We start from the raw sequence: 16,817 nt of genomic DNA on the forward strand, positions 1-16,817 counted from the left end.
CAATGTATTTTTCACTGTGTGTGGCGTGACAGTGCCACAGCTTGTCGGACAAAGCAACAGTAACTAAGGGGGGCGGGTCTTTGTGAAGGGTCAATTGTGCTGGTAGAATGCGTGAAGTTACATCAACACAGAGGATCGGTCACTTGTCAGTTGTCTGGCTAACATTACCAGTTTCTCCATAGCTGGCTAAGTGCTCCATTTGATCGGCATAAACACAAATTAATAATAAAATGAAAAGAAATATCTGATCACCCTCCATAACGCGGTCGTTATTTACATCTATATCATCAGTTTTCCGTTATGTTACCAAGGCAATGACTGACGCTTTTCCAAAGAACCGTTCAGCCTGACGGTGGAAAAGTGGCTAAATATTAAAGGTTCTCTAAGCGATCCTGGGTGGATGTAACTTCCTGTTGATGTTCGAAGTGTTGTCAAACAAAACAGAGGCTAGCTAGACCTATGAACTTGAGATGACATTGAACTTTTTGAAGGTAATTAGTAATGAAGATTATTAGTTCCATTAGATCAATTCAACTTTAGTATATTATTCAAAGTGTTCTTTTTTATTTCTGTGGGTGTCATATATGATTTCCTGAAAGAAAAATGCACCAAATCATATATTAAAATGTTTCAATCAGACATTTTCTTACTGTCTGTTTTCCAAATATCTGAGTGTCTTTTACTTTTGCTTGGCAAACTCTGCCTTACACAGTAGTTAAAACTTTGTCAGGACTGTTAGTTGGGTTTCAAGGTTTTGATAAATTATTCAAAAAGAAGAATTTGTGTTGAGAATTTAGCTTCATAGACAATGACATTTCCCACAGCTAGTAAACAGCATCTCAAACTACTAGCATGAGGCAAAAAGCTCAATATGCCCGATTATGAAGTCTCTCTCACACAAATACATAAATAGTAGTGTTAACAAGTAACCAACTGAAGGTAGCAAGGCTAATTACATTTTTCAATAGCGTGACAGTAGTTTGGCTGTTTTCAAAACAGTCTAGTAACAATAGCTTGTGCCTAGCAGTGCAGCGCTAAATGCTAAATCAGTACTACATCATATTGTAAGTCTGATTCATTTTAGAGAATCAGTTCATTTAATTTGGTTTGAAATCAGAAAATGATTAATCAGTTTAAGCTTCTCACACAACTTTGAATTTTTTTAGAACAATATTTAGTTAAATGCTACTCAGTTACATTCTTGTTGATTTTAGCTATAGTTGTGGAACCTCTCCAGTTCTACTCACACCGCTCTGAGCGGGATTCGAACTGGCATTTCCAGCATGGGAGGTGGGCGCATGCACCTAATGCACCTCTTGAAGCCAGGGGAGTGAGATTTTACTTGCACAGTTCTTACTAACTTGCCTCCATTACACTCACCTGCTAAACTCCCATCCGGGTTACAGCACCAATGTGACTGGTCCTTCTCGCATCATACAAGCAGGATTTGAACCACTGTCACCGGCATGGGAGGCAGGTGGACACTAAAGACCGCAGCCTCTAATGTCAGTCGTTAATGCCAAGGGAGAAAGGTTTTCACACACAGCTCTGGCCTCCATTACACTTGCCACTATATTCAAGATTCATTCAAAAATTAATTGAGAAATTTACTAGCAATTCTGAGTGATACATGTTTTTAGTGTAGCTATACATATAAAAATATATTGCTCCATTAAATAGCTTAGTCAACTTTTCGTAAAAATAAAAAAATGACACAATGACTATAGTTTAACAACTTTAATTTAGTAGCTTGTCAAGCTTAGAATTTCTTCCTTAGCACTGCTCTTTCAAAAAGAGGAGCCTGACTATGCAGCCTAGCTTCTTCCTTTGTATTCCACGGAAGACGAAACAAATATTGCAAAGAGTGACATTAAGGTGAGAAGATGACATGATCATTATTTTTGAGTGAACTATCCCTTTAAATCTATTTCCACTGTGTCCTTAGGCTAATTACTGCAGTGCTACCCCAGACATTGGCTCAGGCACAGAAAACTGTGAACATTTTAATACGACTGCAAAGTGTGGCAGCTGAAATCGGTTTGAAAAGTAGAACACTGATTAAATGCTTAAAAATCACTTTCTGAAACTCCATTCTGCTGAGCAGCTGTTTCCTTTGAGTTCACCTATCTTGCGAAGTTCTTCCTCGGCTAAACAGACTGATCTGAAAATCTAGGACATAAGCGGAGGTGTTCATCAGATTACACGGCTCGCATACATAGAAAATAGGGGAATTAATAGTTCACTGACATTGGAAAGGTAAATGTGTATTAAGTATAGATAAATACAAGCATTCGAGTATTTATAAGTTGTAAGAAAGTCAAAAATGTCTGGGGCATGAAAGTGTAATGATCTCTTAATGATTAAAAAAGCCTCATTAAAAGAATGAAATTCCTGAAAAGAAAATCATATTACATAGTTTGTCATAATCTTCAAATGTTATTATTTCATACTACATAGTGGTGGGTGTACTGCATTACTAAGTAATTCATTACTGTAAATTAATTACTTTCCCCTTGGAAAAGTTAAGGGATTACTCTTATTATTTCTGTAATTTAATTACAGTTCCTTCTGATATAATTGCATTAATTAAGGTATGAACTGATGGTGATGATTAGCCTGTTGGAACCCTTGCTGTCCATGGTATCCTTAGGAGTAATTCAAAGACGCCAATCCTTCTTCGGTCAGTTTCTTTTTCATAGTCCAGCTTTCACATCCATATATTGATATGAAATACAAAAGGTTGTTTGCAATCACGTGGTTCTGGTGATGTGCAAAATTCAGTTGGAGGGCAAGTAGTGAAAATTAGAATGTAAGAGATGGAGAAAAGTCTGTACTGTGCTGGTTTAGAAAGGTATAAACAGAAAATCATAATATATATTGGACGTGATTCTTATGTTATGAAGAGGAGAGATTTTTCTACTGAACTGAAAGTCTTGCCTGCCATCGAGGCGTATAGATATAGAGAATGTGAAGCTGCTGTCACACCGCGTTCAGTTCTAGTCTGGTTTGTTTATATCGCACTGCCTTTCTGCTAGTGAAGTTAGGGCAGTATTTTGATTTTCTGTAGTGATTGTGAAAAATGTCGCCATTGTAGGTCATTTATGCTGAATCCAGAATTCCAATAGGAACTTGCATCATCCTTCAAGGAAAAAACTGGATGGTGTAATATAATTTTCACCTTTTCTAAGTGTAAAAACACCAAGGGAAGCAGGTTGAGGAGGTGACGGGGAGATGCCATATAGCAAATCTAATAATGTCACTGACTGAACCCACTCCCTATCACTCAATAAAATAATCACATAGCTGAGTGTTTTTGAAAGTTTTGTATTTTGTTTGGTTCAATTGCGAGTATGACTCTCACTCGGCTTCTGAATGAACTTGCACGCAGCCACTTCAGAACTGTGCACAAGCTTCTATGGGTTTGATTTTGGTTGTCATTTATTGAAATAAATATAAAAAATACAGCATGTCGGTGTCTGTCCACTGAATGCAACCCTCCAATTCTCCTCCGTGGCCATTTGGGAAAGTGAATACTTACAAAGACAACATTAAAAATAGGTTACATTTAAACCCTTCCAACAAAAAAATGGATCAGCTTGTTGAACACAATTATTTTATATATTTATTTTTCTATCACATGATGGCTCAAGTAGCAGCGCGTGACACTGTTCTCACACTCTCCAGATCAACATTGTAAACAGAATTCTACAAAACTGAAGTGAAAACACCAAATGATCATGCAATGGGATAAAATATCTTCTCTTCCCTGCAAATGATAGCATGAAGAATGTGAATATTTAAATATTTAAGTCAAAAACAAAAAAGGTAAGCAGGTATCCATATCCATTTCTGTATCAGCAGATGCAAAACGCTAAAAGGTGACAACTTTTAAAGTTAAAAAACCATATAAGTTATGTAAATGATAAAAGCTCCTTTCTCGGTTTGATAGATTTAAGCAAGCATAAACGATGTAAAACATAAGAATTTTGAGTTTGTGATAGGATTCCTATGTAGAAAAATTTTGCGCTACAGCAATGACGTCACATGCAAACAACCTATTGCCTGGACTAACCTGCATTTGGTTGTGAGATTGACGTCTTTGCTTCTCCATATTTGGCGCATGCTTAGCATTGCATTTCGTCCTAATGAAATTCAGCACTTTATTTCAGGTGTGCAGTGCTGTTGACATCATTTCTGTCTTTTTGATGTTCAGGAGTCCCATCTTTTCACTTTCCTTTTGAATCATTATTATGAGGTGTTTCAGACCATCCTCGGTTTCTGCTAATAAAGTTGTATCATCAGCATAACGGAGATTGTTGATGTTTTTGTCGCCAATCTTCATACCAATTTCCGATTCTTTCAGACCTGCATTCCTCATGATCATTTCAGCATAAAGATTGAAGAGAAAAGGGGAAAGAATACAGCCTTGTCTCACACCCCTTTCTATTTTGACCCATTCTGTATCACCATACTGTGTTCAAAAAACTGCTTCTTGTTCTGTGTAAAGTGATCTTATCAACTGGGTCAGATGAGCTGATACTCCCAATTTTTGAAGTACCTTCCATAGCTTGTCATGTTCAACACAATCAAAAGCCATGCTATAGTCAATAAAAAAACATGTAGATGCTTTCTGATGTTCATTACATTTTTCAAAGATCTACTGCAAATGTGGTCACGTGTGCCACGATCCCGGCAAAACGCAGCCTGCAAGTCAGGTAGTTCTGTTTATGTTTGGGAGTAGGCGTTGCAGAATGATTTTTAGAAGAATTTTACTTGTGTGAGGAATCAAGGCTATTGAACGATAGTTGCAACAGTTTCTTGCATCGCCTTTCTTTTGTATTGGTATAAAAAATGATTTTTACACCAATGAATTTTATATTATTTCTTTGTCTATCCTTGTATTTTTCAACTTGCCAAGATGATACAGGTTGATAAGGGATTTAGAAAGTAATCAGTAATAATGCAATACTTTTTAGACAGAGTAATTAGTACAGTAATCTAATTATACTCTAATAATTAAGTAGCTATATTGTAATTAGTAGCTATATAATATGATGAGTAAGGAGAGTTTATTGTGTTTACTTGATGGTTACACCACATGACATTTTTATAGTCATTACATTTTTAAAACAAAATATTTAAACACTTTTCAAGTAGATGTTTAAAAGATTAAAAAACGATGACACTTAAATAATACTTTTCCCCATTCACTTTCATTAAATGAAAAAGAGCAGCTCTCCATTGTGCTCCCAAGCAGAAAGAAAGCCATACAGGTTTGGAACGATATGAGGGTAAGTAAATGAAGACTGAATATTTATTTCTAAGTAAACAATTCTTTAAGGAATGCACACGGTACACCCAGGCACAACACAGTCAAACCAATTCTTGAAAATATCTTCTGATATGTGTCATTTCAGTCACAAACCACCTTTAAACAGTTGCCATGTTCCTGTGGAGTCCCCATATGCTCGCTAAAGTGAGGGGAGAAATAGAGTTTGCCAGTTTTCTTAAATTGTCATACTTTCAGAGTTTTAACTGGGTCAACTGTGTGCTGAGGAAAGATAATGCGGTTCCTTTTCATCCCTGACAGAGAGAGATAGAGAAGAAGTGGAAGAGAGAAAGAGAGAGAGCGTCTGTATGGCTACATCTGAGAAGGGTAAAAATGGGATCAGTCAGTCAGCTCGCGCGCACACACACACACACACACACACACACACACACACACACACACACACACACACACACACACACACACACACACATAACTAGCACCAAACTAAAGAAGACCAGTCAAAGTGACTCCCTGTGGCATATTAGAGAAGTATGATATATAGTTGTAAAAGGATGTTCAAGTGTGTGTGTGTGTGTGTGTGTGTGTGTGTGTGTGTATCTATGTTGTTCAGATTCTTCCAAGACTATCTCTGATTATGGTCCATGCAACCCACCCCATAACATAGAGAGAAAAAAAATGTCTGTTCTAAACCTTAGTAAACTGCATTGCTTTCTGTCTACGTAGGAAGCTTCTAATTAATAAACAACTGATTTGAAAAGCTCTTTAAAGGCTGTTCTCAGCTTTTGATAGTTTTAACGTGATGTCACGCCATGAGGGGAACGCCCCCCGGCGGGCAAAACAACACTTTCCTCTATTGCCTGCCAGTCATTTTCACCAGGTTTGTATTAAGATCTAATGTAGTAAGACAGTGATATTAAAAGACCAAATTCAGTATAAACCTTATTGATTATGCAGACTTTGTACATAGGCAAACAAATGAACACAGAATATTAATGTAACACAATTTTTTTCCATCGAAAACCATTATAAAGAAAAAGTGTTGCGTTCATATTCTGGGCTCATCTGCTTGTCTGTATATAGTATGCATCATCAAAAAGCGTTAAACTGAATTTGATCTTTTAATATCACTGTTTTAAGCCACTTTAAGGGTGGGTTGCACTAAGGATTCTTTAGCCTGGCGTCAGTTCACCCTCCGCCTATTAATTCTTTTATTAATTCTTTAAATTCTTTCTTTAAAATAAAACCAAGATCAACTAGTGTTTGCTCAATTTAATCCTTATAAACCCACCCTAGTGTTTTTCACATAAGCTTTTTAAAAAATCGTCCCGCTGTTTTTAGTGTTTGAAATCACTGCAGGTGCTGTATATGGATCACAAGTGCCCAAAACTTGCATCTTGTTCACATATTTTTGTTTTTAAGATGGAAAATTGACAGGCTTGTGCTGCAGTTACATGGCTGTTTTGCCCTCCAGGGCTCCGCGGCAGTCACGTGACTGAAAACTAGGAATTATCTTGTATGCATTAATCTTTTCGCAACCACATGATCACTAACATTCACAGTTTATTCCAAACTCACATTTTTGATTCCAAACAAATATTTTGCTAACATTCCTATTACACCATGTCTACACCGGACGCGAGCGGCGCAATGCTACGCAATAAAAGACAATAGAACCCATTTTAATCAGCGATTTCAGGAAAAAAAAGTTTCATGAATGATGTATAAATAACGTTTTTGTGCTAAAAAAAGGGAAACTTGCCAGAATGTTAGCCAAAGTTCTGAGAAAATCATTAGCTGGGAAGCAGTAGCCGCTTTTCCACCGTCGGGCCGAACGGTTCTTAGAATGGTAAGGAACGGTTTCAGTTGTGTTTCCACTGGAGCTTGGTACGGCACGGCACAATTACAAACCGTTCAAACGAGTTTGGTGAACTCTGACCTGCGAATCTGCATCACGTGAAGACGTGCGACCAGTAGAAGATGGATTCGTCACAGCATGACCTCTTGGCTGAATTAAAAGAATTATATTTTTTTGCAGTAAAGTCGAGTAGGTTATATAATTTTACATTTTGAATGTATTGCTTTAAGTTATGTGTTGAATTCATGTTTATAAAAAAGACATTGTAGACCATGACGTCATATCACGACCGTTACAGCATCCGAATAAATTTTGCACGTTCAAAGTCTAGTGTGATTGTGGTTTAAGGCCAACTATGAATGTAATTTGATACTTACAACTGATCATGCCCAAATGCGCCGAGTCAGAGCCAGTTGTGTTCAGTCGATGTTTACAGTGAGCATTTAAAATCATATAGTGTGTTCAATTCAGTCTTAGAATGTTTCAGCTAGTCATTATGGCCCCGTCCACACAGAGACGCGTTTCTGTGTATACGCACAAATATTGTATCGGATAGGCGTTTCGTCCACACTGCCTGGCAACCAGTTTCTGCGTAGCTGGCTAAGCGCTCTATTTAAGCGACGTAAACACAAATTAATAATAAAACTAAAAGAAATATTGAATCATCCGTCGTTATAGAGGGTATGCATTAACGTCACCGCCAGAACATGTTCCCTGAGCTGGACTGAGTGGCAAAAGAACCTGCTGCATGACTGGATTTAATAGGGGAAACTGTGAAAATGCAAGTAAAACAAATGATTACACTAAAGGTTGGGCTCAGAATTGTTCCTTGTAATATGTCAAAGAAACCTAATCAATGGATATTGACGTGCAGCCAGGAATCATGTTTTCTGACATTTATATGTGCCTGATTTCAACGCCGGGGAAATACATGAAGCAAATCTGCCTGTGAACGCTCTATAACTACAACATAGGTAGGTCTAAATCCAGATGATCATTTGTTACATATACAGTGGGTACGGAAAGTATTCAGACCCCCTTAAATTTTTCACTCTTTGTTATATTGCAGCCATTTGCTAAAATCATTTAAGTTAATTTTTTCCCCCTCATTAATGTACACACAACTCCCCATATTGACAGAAAAACACAGAATTGTTGACATTTTTGCAGATTTATTAAAAAAGAAAAACTGAAATATCACATGGTCCTTAAGTATTCAGACCCTTTGCTCTGTATTCAGTAGAACCACCCTTTTGATCTAATGCAGCCATGAGTCTTTTTGGGAAAGATGCAACAAGTTTTTCACACCTGGATTTGGGGATCCTCTGCCATTCCTCCTTGCAGATCCTCTCCAGTTCTGTCAGGTTGGATGGTAAACGTTGGTGGACAGCCATTTTTAGGTCTCTCCAGAGATGCTCAAATGGGTTTAGGTCAGGGCTCTGGCTGGGCCATTCAGGAACAGTCACAGAGTTGTTGTGAAGCCACTCCTTCATTATTTTAGCTGTGTGCTTAGGGTCAGTGTCTTGTTGGAAGGTAAACCTTCGGCCCAGTCTGAGGTCCTGAGCACTCTGGAGAAGGTTTTCCTCCAGGATATCCCTGTACTTGGCCACATTCATCTTTCCCTCAATTGCAACCAGTGGTCCTGTCCCTGCAGCTGAAAAACACCCCCACAGCATGATGCTGCCACCACCATGCTTCACTGTTGGGACTGTATTGGACAGGTGATGAGCAGTGTCTGGTTTTTTCCACACATACCGCTTAGAATTAAGGCCAAAAAGTTCTATCTTGGTCTCATCAGACCAGAGAATCTTATTTTCCACCATCTTGGAGCCCTTCAGGTGTTTTTTAGCAAACTCCATGCAGACTTTCATGTGTCTTGCACTGAGGAGAGGCTTCCGTCGGGCCACTCTGCCATAAATCCCTGACTGGTGCAGGGCTGCAGTGATGGTTGACTTTCTACAACTTTCTCCCATCTCCCGACTGCATCTCTGGAGCTCAGCCACAGTGATCTTTGGGTTCTTCTTTACCTCTCTCACCAAGGCTCTTCTCCCCCGATAGCTCAGTTTGGACGGACGGCCAGCTCTAGGAAGGGTTCTGGTCATCCCAAACGTCTTCCATTTAAGGATTATGGAGGCCACTGTGCTCTTAGGAACCTTAAGTGCAGCAGAAATTTTTTTGTAACCTTGGCCAGATCTGTGCCTTGCCACAATTCTGTCTCTGAGCTCTTCAGTCAGTTCCTTTGACCTCATGATTCTCATTTGCTCTGACATGCACTGTGAGCTGTAAGGTCTTATATAGACAGGTGTGTGGCTTTCCGAATCAAGTCCAATCAGTATAATCAAACACATCTGGACTCAAATGAAGGTGTAGAACCATCTAAAGGATGATCAGAAGAAATGGACAGCACCTGAGTTAAATATATGAGTGTCACAGCAAAGGGTCTGAATACTTAGGACCATATGATATTTCAGTTTTTCTTTTTTAATAAATCTGCAAAAATGTCAACAATTCTGTGTTTTTCTGTCAATACGGGGTGTTGTGTGTACATTAATGAGGAAAAAATGAACTTAAATGATTTTAGCAAATGGCTGCAATTTCACAAAAAGGGAAAAATTTAAGGGGGTCTGAATACTTTCCGTACCCACTGTATATCGTCACATCGTCCAGTCCTAAAACTTGTATAGTTTTTGTCAGTGTTTATTTAAAAACACCCAATTATGCAGAATATAAGATGGTAAATATTTAATTGATAAGTTGTCAACACAATATATAACAATACAATAAATAGGGCATGATTTTACCCTAAAATCCATTGTTTCAACACAAAATGATAACTGCAAATCCATGTTTCTCTGCCTGGAGTCCAGTTGTTTCTGTGAATTGCACCGATCCATTTGCTTCTTTTTCTGTAGCTTTTGGCAGTCTGTAAAAATATACCTCAGATTTTGTCTCAAAGCTATTTGTACAGTCAATTGCAAAGCTCTTTCCCATTTTGGATGTGTTTTGTGTGTTTTTCGCTGCATTCACGCTGAAAACCAATGCTGCCGCTCAATCTTTTTGCCACTCAGTGGGCGTAACCGCAGTCATAATGGTCAACAGTGACGTCACGTGCATACCCTCTATTTACATCTCATATCATATGTAAACCATTGCGTTAACAAGGCAATGACTGACGCTTTTATATTACATTCCAAAAAGCGGCCGTTATCAGCCCCACAGTGGAAAACAAAACCGGAAATGTACTACCTGGCCCGGATCGCCATGGAATGGAATGGTAATGCAATGAGAACCGTTCGTCCCAGATGGTGGAAAAGTGGCTCATTCACATAAAAGTGGTTCTCTTCACACAACCACAACTAACGTTGCACTCTTTACGCCACATGATCAACTCATATTCACAATGGAATCTAATGTTAACATGTTGGTATGCTAACAGCTCAATGTGCAAATACATACAGTGCACAGCATAAATGAGCACACCCCTTCTGAACAAATACAAAAGATGTATTTTATTTATGATCACTGATACAATTCATGGAAAGATGGCAAAACTAAAATGTATTAAACATATACATAATAAAAACTAAGAAATATGTTATTAATAGCCATAAAATAAGTAAATTTGCCAATTTTGTTTAAATTAAAGATTGCAGAAATGAGTACACCCTAGATTTAATTCAACAAATCTGTAAAATTAGTATGCCCTCCATAATTTTTAATATACTGCTCTGACCCTTCTTGACACGGAGTGTACAAGTTCATGACAAATTGTCACATCTGTCCTGTTTAACTCCTGGATGATGACCTCCTTAAATGCCCTGATCTTTAAAGGGGAGTGTTGCTCATCTCTACAGAATCCCCCACAGGCGCTCAAGAGTGTTAAGATTGAGTGCAGAAAATGTCCACAGAAGGTTTTTCACCTTGGGAGAATGCATATCCTCATTGTCATGTTGAAAAAATGCCCAATAATGCAGGGAATGAGGAAAGGGTAACATCTTCTGTTTCAAGTTTGTGTTTTAAATTACGCAGTGGTGTGGGAATTCATGACAGAATTGATAAAGCACAACTCCCTCACACCTTCAGCACTCATACATCCCTATATAACAGCTTTACTACCACCAGAGTATTGATTCCCAGAATCTATATTTTGTAAATAAGGGCTTTGGAAATGGCGAACTGACTTTATTGTGCTTTGGCTACAGTAGGTAGTTCCAGTGAGAACATCAACCATGTATGTCATTTCTGCAGACTGCATCTTACTCTGTGAGATAAACAGTCACCTTTTCATAGCTTTTGGTAGCTCTGAGACACTCACTTGGTATTTCTCCTGCTCTTTGCATAGCAAAAAAATCCCTCATCACTGAATGCAAGCTTAAAACGAAGGCCTGGTTATTTCAGGGGCCTTGTCACAAGTCCATTGTTTTTGAATTTCTGTGTTACTTTTGCTATATTTTCACACTTAAAACAATGATTTGGTAATCCTCTTGTACCACTGTCCTCTTTTGTGCCAAGAAATACGTCTCCTGACCGTTCTCTCCCAAGTGGTTCCACTGTTGTCAGCATTAAGTCTGAGAATGATTCAGTGGGCTATATAACACTTTTAATTATCAAGAAATTACTGCTCTTTAAATGTTTTGGTTCAACTTACTTACCTGTTGATCAAACATTGTCTTAAACTTACGGCAGAAATTTTTTATTTCGTTTTATTTAGTAACTTTTAGGAGGGTGTACTCATTTTTGCTACACAACATTTTATCTCCTTAATAAGAAAATCTTATTTTCCTGAATAATTTTGACATGCTTCTTTGGTAATTAATTAGGCAGACTTGCTGGAACACTATATCTCCAAATAACCCTAACATGTCTTCTTAGTAATTGAGTAATTGCTGACTTTCGGAAGTTTCAGAGGGGGTGTACACTCATTTATGCTGTGCACTGTACATTAATTTTGTGTTAAATAAGTAACTTTTAATTAAATCAAATCAGTTTTATTCATACTCTTCAGTCCAGCCATCAACTTGGATGGTTCAATAAGCTTGCTGCAATTCATTCAGACATGATGAAATTACACAAATTTTGTGTAAAATAAAGCAATATAATTAGGCTTTTTGCTGTTTGGAACAGCTTTGTAATGGGAGACCATTATGCCTATGGTGCCTAAAAATGTTGTCAGTTCACTAGAGTTTAAACAGAGAGAACTTTTCAATCATAATTTTATTTCATCATGATTTAGCTGACAATGTCACCAATATCTTGTAACTTGTAATAAAAAGCAGAATGTGTGGTATATTTGTCTTTCTCAGAGTTTCTTAATCTTTGTGATACACCATCCTTGTGTAAACCAAACATTGATTTTGGCACAGAATCAACACTGATATGTAGGCTCTGTTCCAATCCAATTTCAAGGCATCCTTCAGGCTGAGAGGCTTTTCCAAAAGATGTTAAAATCAGGATTTCTGTTCAAATACTAGTTTTATACTTAAACATAGATAGATATATCTGTCTTATATCTTTAACCATACATGTTAGCTGTTTTCTCCTAAGAGAAGCTACACCCAGGTAAATCAATCTCTAAATTGACACTTTTAATTAAGTATGCTAATACTGGCTGAATCACTATTTTACTTTGTGAGCTTAGCAACATGCTAATCACAAACTATTGGTATCAAGTCTGGAAACAGAGCTGTAGTCTCCAAGATCAGATAATTTTCACTTATAAAATGAAATTACATTGAATTAAGATAGCAAGCAATAACCTATCATACAAATTTATATTCCGGAAAATTTAACTGCCTCTCTGTGTGTTTTGAAATCTGGTCTCTGTGTGTTTCAGTTTCTGCCTTTTGGATGAAGACAACACCATTAATAGGACAATATGCTCATAGCGGTTCAGCTGTGGAGATAAATTCATGGAAATAAAATGCTACATAAAACTGCCACAGTGCTTCTATGCAATTCAAATTAAAGTTAATTTTTAATATCAAATGTGTTTGTAGTTGCCACCAGGTCTCTAAACTTGCTGACTTGATATTCAGTGCTGAAGTCGAACTAATCCACGAGAAGTCATACACCATGGCAAAGAACATTTTCCCCTATGCTTCATTTCTTTGCTTCCTGCACAGCACAGCAGGAATTAGGGCGAAGTTCCCATGAGGATCTCATGCAGTCTTGTTCCTTTATAACCTGATGTTAAAGGCCATTCACATGACTCAGGGCTAGTGTAATAAATCAAAATTAATCATCAGGGCTTCAGTGAACACCTTTTACACAAGCGTCATGTCCCGCTTTGATATTTCTATGATAAGTGTTGCAAATAATGTCAAAGATCAGCGATTTTATGAGGTTGCTCGGTAGCATGAAAGCAGAAAATGTAAAAAAAATAAAAAATAAAATAAAAAATAAAGTACACCAGGCGATCAAATAAATAGGGATAAATGTACAAACTGTAGTTTACCAACCGTTTGATGCATACAAATTGATTGCACACAAAAATGGTGAGTCAAAAGTTAAATTGTTTGCATTGTATTAAAGGGATAGTTATGAAACTTTGCTGGTAATTTACCTTCAGACCATCTAAGATAGCCTGGGTGCTAGCCCGAACCCCGCCCACAACATTTTTTGGACGGGAAGTTCGGTCTGGACTCAATCCATTGTGGAGTAATTATGCTCGGCTCCCAGAAGGCCGAGCCAATCAAATTGCCAGGGCGGGCTTTAATCGATGATGGACAGGCTATCTGCGGTTACGTAACCACCACGTCATCAAAGAGCGCTTGGGTTGAATTGGTTTTCACCAACGATGACTGCAGCTGGAGAAGTAAGATGTTTAGATTCCGCTATCACGTCTGTAATAAAAGAAATCGACAGCGCATTCATTTTAAAAGACGAACAAAGAACCGCAATCAAGGCATTTGTCGATGGGAAAGATGTGTTTGCCGTCCTTCCAACGGGATTCGGCAAAAGTTTAAGTACAAGTTCAACATACGTCACTTACTGTGTTGCTCTGATTGGTTGTAGGTCTATCCAATTGAGTGCAGAGTTTTTTTTTTTTTTTTTACTGGTTCGGTTAAGACACGCCCCATAATTCAAGTGCAATGGAGCAGTATCAGACTCACATTCTGCCTAGAATATGAGTATGACGAAGTCAGGCTACATCTAAGATGTAGGGGTCTTTTTTTGCTTCTACTTTCTACAAATGTAAAAAAAATTGAATTTCAAATGGAATTTACTCTTTACCAGCCCCGAGTTCAGGGCTGTGTTTCCAGATAACGATAGATCTTAGCGCTTAAGAGTGTTTTCTACGAGTGATTTTATGAACGTTCATGCTTATTTCACATGTGTTTCACAAAAATGCACTTAACACGATCGCAATCTTTAAGTACTAAAGTCGCTGTCCGTTTGTCCAGTGCTGAAATGTCACCTTATAGAATGGCTCGTAATTGTAACACATATTTTGAAATTGTACACTTGTATTTTGAAATGTTTAGCCTAATTATCTTTTGTTATGAGGCCAAAAATCTATATAAGCACATAGGCTACCACGGGTGGAGACACTCAAATGGCTGAACCAATAAACAAAAAAACAAAAAAACAAAGAAAAGACATTTTTCAAAAAGTCTTATAATTATGCTGAAAAAGAGGACATTAATGTTATTTTAGAGGAGGTGGAGCTAAACAAACATAATTTTCAGCAGGTTTAAGGGCAGTAACACAAATAAACAAAAAATTGGGAGGATATTGCTACAAAACTAACTGCAACCAGGGGCATTAAAAGATCAGGGAAGGAGGTCAGGAAGAAGTGGCAGAACTTTGCATGGAGCAGTAGGGAAGCCTCAACCTGAACCTGAGTCAGGTCCATCATGCTCACAGGATCAATCAGCTTCACCTCCCATTGGCAGACACCTACCATCTTCCAGTTCTCCCAAAAGTCCACCCATGCCCCAGCCTCCATCTTCACTTGTTCAGACTACAGCCACAACACCTTTAAGAATGTCTGCGGTTAAAGTCAGGACTTAGTCAGTGTAGCTGGAGAGGGAGAAACTAGATGCCCTAAAAGACCTCAGGCAATGTCTTAAAGAGGCCAATGAGAGGGACAACAACTTTCAGCAGCAGCAGCAGCTCATTGACCTCAAGAAGGCCAAGCTGGCTTCAGAAGAGAGGAGATTGGCACTGGAGGAGATGAGGTTTGCAAGGCCCTCCATTTTGGTGCCAATTATCTTGCCAGATGATTAAGGTAATATTGTTTAATGTTGTTTGATCATGATTCATGACTAATTATATGTTTTAATAATCTCTTGTGCAACATGAAATATCCTTGTTCATGTGTAGTTAGAAATAAGCATAGAAGCCCTATAAATGTCTATATACAGCAGTGTACTTTTTCATTTCTTTATTTGTGTTCAGTCATGTAATTTTTATTTTATTTCTTTCTTCGTTATTTCTTCATTGAATCATGTTAAATTAATTTAACCAAACAAAAAATAAGTAAAAGCACTTGTAGTTCTACGAAGATTTTCAAATGCTTAAGTTACGATGGTTTTGGGAAATGGCCTATAAATCTAAGGTGATTCGTGTGATCATTTTTACAATCTACTTAAGAAACGCAGCCCAGGACCATTTACAGAGGCTGTGGATTACAGCATTATTAATAATAATGCTGTAAATAATCTTTAGTTTCATGCATAGGCCAATCGATTAGATTTTTTTAATCTCAAAATGATGGCACTCATTGACTTCCATTATATGAATCACAGAAGACCATGGCTCCAGATCTTCTTTACTCTTCCACTGAAGAACAAAGTCACCTACATCTTGGATGGCCTGAGGGTGAGTAAATTAACAGCCAATTTTCATTTTTGGGTGAACTATACCTTTAAGGTACGTCAAATTAGCAAAATTCAATAGGAAAAACGGTCAATTGTCCATTGCCAAGTGTAGCAATTCATGAAGCACCACTCAAACAGAAGTCACTTTCAAACTAAGCAGCTTTGTGTTGGTCAACATGGTAACTTGTGGATTCCAATTGTAATGACTGGGGTTTGCCTGCAAAATGAGCTAAACTGCAGAAAATCCTCACCTTGGAATTATAAAGGTTGTATCTGAGATTTTTTTTCTTTTTTTTTTCTTCAATATTTAGTTATTCAGATATTCTTATTCTGTGACAGCTTATTTACGTTATGTGATTTTTCTTTAACTTGAAGAGATGTTCCACAGTGCAAATAAACTTACTTTAGTAGTTGATGTAGCTATTACTAGTCACATACAAATTTAATTCATTCTATGAGATAAAGATGGGATAAAACACCGTGCTGTATACTCAATTTCTATATGTTATTAGTGTGTCATTTGGATACTTGTAATATTATATGTAATATATTATATGTAATATATTGAAGCAGTGCTGACAGTATCTGTTCCTTGTTTGTATGTTGTTTGGTGCGGTTCACTTTTGTGAACCAAAAGAAAAAAAAAAAAAAACAGGTTTTGCATGGACAAATAGCCTTTAATCTGCAGTCCTGAAGCACTCCAGTGCTTGAGGCCTGTTTTTCATTTGTTCATTGTGCGAGTTGTTTATTATGCTATTAAATCTGTGCCTCTGCATAATGTCAAGCCACATTTACTTTTGCATATTCCATTTATATGTAAATACTGACCTCTGATTAAGCCAGGCAA

This window comes from Chanodichthys erythropterus, chromosome 10 (genome assembly GCF_024489055.1).
Source record: "Chanodichthys erythropterus isolate Z2021 chromosome 10, ASM2448905v1, whole genome shotgun sequence".
In the NCBI taxonomy this organism is placed as follows: Eukaryota; Metazoa; Chordata; class Actinopteri; order Cypriniformes; family Xenocyprididae; genus Chanodichthys; species Chanodichthys erythropterus.